At 38.3% G+C, this 2500-nt stretch overlaps 1 long non-coding RNA gene across 1 annotated transcript in view; it reads left to right on the top strand.

The window, feature by feature from the left end:
- The window catches only part of LOC144960083 (uncharacterized), a 197436-nt gene that overhangs the window by 34166 nt on the left and 160770 nt on the right, over positions 1-2500 (top strand). The window lies entirely within an intron of this gene.

Below are 2500 nucleotides of genomic sequence, written 5' to 3'. Positions count from 1 at the left end.
TGGATATTGCGCTATATAAAAGCTCGTTCTATTTATCTATTTATTTATTTATTTATCTATCTATTTATTTAGGACATGTTTGTATCGCAAAATTATAGTTCCCGCGAGACCTAACAAACCAAACTAAACGTATCCACGGACTTAGTGCTTGGTGGACAAGGCGGGCGGGGATCAGAAGAAAAAAAATCTCCACCTCACCCAGCATCATTGATAGTGAATGGTCCTGGTCTACCAACTGAGATACATATATGGGAAACCCCCCCCCCCCCCCCCAAATGCTCCTACTCCCAAACTCTACACAGCCGACCATCATTATTCTTTTTTTACTTTAAAAAAAAAACAGAATGTTGGGGTCAAAATTGCTCGTATAGCCCATGCAATATTTTGTCAACGAGCACAGAATTACTGGGTAATGTAAATGCTGCTGCTAGAAGCTTGAAGAAATAAATAACAATGTGAAATTGAATATAAGCCTCAATGTAATATACGAAAACAGATAAAATGGAAACCCGAAACGTCCATTTTATCTGTTTTTCGTATACATTGAAGCTTACATTCAATTTCACATTGTTATTTACAGAATTACGGGCAAATTTAAAAAAAATTATAAAACTATTTTTTTGCAGATTGATATACGAGTAACTTGCAAACCTGTCTTTAATTAAGGGAAATTCTCTCATCTGTTGGCCCAAATCTTTATTTATAAATAGTATGCAGATGACGTCACTCAGGCCTATGTTATTGTTTTTGCCATCCGCGTTTGTGAGTTGTTCTCACTAAACTGTATTAACCTGACTATAAACGTTCATGGTTACACAGAGTTTGTGTGTTGGTCCTTTATACTTCCGGATGGCAATGTTGTGAACTCCTTGGCCAAGCGCATTCTATCTATAAATTCTGCTAACACATAATGGTCGGTCATTTGATGTTACGGAATCACCATCTGTTCGCCCTCTTGCCGGATTCATTTGCGCGCAGCTACCGACTTTATTGACGGACCGATTTTGATCGTTGATGGCTCAAAAGATTCGTCTCGATCTAAGTTGATTTCCGCAATATCAATCAGGGGAAAAAAAGCGTTTAAGGTTAGGCCTACACACCGTTGTGTGTGTTGATACGTTAAATTTGACTGGCGGATGTTATGAGTATTTACCTGAACGCATAGCATAGCATCAACAAGTCTTGACGCACTACTTCTACTATTCCGGTTCCAAAATCCTTGGAAGTGTGCGTGTAACCAGCCCCTCAGAGGACTAATAACGAATAGGTTTACATACTGAATCAGAAGGTGGCATAAGTTTTTAAGTAGCAGGACGTATAGGCAGTTTCTTACGATTACACGGGACGTAAAAAAGCGAGGATGGACGACCTTTATTGACGACCAGCATATATATTTAGACTAGAAAATAAGAGCACATTTAGTGGAATTTGCGCTTTATAAAAGCCCTAGTATATTATAGTATATATATATATATATATATATATATATATATATATATATATATATATATAATATATATATATATATATATATATATACCATCACTTTGAAACCAGACGATCAATAATTGCATAAGGTCCATCCTCTGGAAAAGTGGCTTTACACTTCCAATGAGATTAGAACCCCTATTGTATTGTGACATGTGACCCATCGCTCCAAACAAGTATTGTGTCAGATTGAACGTGATGGGGAAAAAAATGATTAAAAAATCTAAATGGTCAGAATTGTGAGGTTATTGTTTTGGGGTTAAAAAAAAAATATTTTAAAAAATTTTTTTAATGTTTTGTTTTGGGTGGGGGAGCTTTGTTTTGCTATTTTGTTTGTTTGCTGTTTGAAAAGGAGTGTTTTGTTGGGGTTTTATTTTATTAATTTTTTTGGTGGGGGGGGGGGGGAGTAGTTTTTTGTTTGTTTGTATGTTTTTTTGTTGTTTTTTTTTTTGGGGGGGGGGTAGGGTTTTTTTAGATAAACTTTATTGGTTCTTCTCGATAAAACATACAAACTTAATCCATTTAAAAGGAAAAAATGATATCATCGACCAATTTCTGGCATCAAAATCACTTGTTGTAATGCACCGTTTCGAGGCGAGAGGTCACAAATTCTGTCTATGGTCTCTAAAAGGCCCATATTATTATAATATAAAATTCGGCTGGTCGACACGTCCTAAAGATATCTTGTGTTTCCCCTCCTACCAAATCCCATTCCTTCTCCTTCCTCTTCCCAAAATGTTAGTATGTCGTTAGTTGTCTAAGCACACCTACCCCAAAAAGGCCCCTAGACCAGCCCTACCTATCGTACCCTTACCTTCTTACTCTCTTCTCCTCCTTTCCAGAAACTCACGCCCCTCATCTCCCCATCCTTCTCCTCCTCATTCTCCAATCCGCCTCCTCTTCATCCTTCTCCAATTCTTCTCCTCGTCGTCGCCCTCCTCGTCGTCGCCCTCCTCCTCCTTCTCCTCCTCCTCCTCCTCCTCCTCCTCCTCCCCCTCCTCCTCCTCCCCCT

The sequence above is a fragment of the Berghia stephanieae genome, chromosome 14 (genome assembly GCF_034508935.2).
Source record: "Berghia stephanieae isolate SIO BIC M18660-M18661 chromosome 14, UCSD_Bste_1.3, whole genome shotgun sequence".
NCBI lineage: Eukaryota > Metazoa > Mollusca > Gastropoda > Nudibranchia > Aeolidiidae > Berghia > Berghia stephanieae.
Note: the sequence above shows the minus strand (reverse complement) of the source record. Positions and strands in the feature narration are given on the sequence as shown.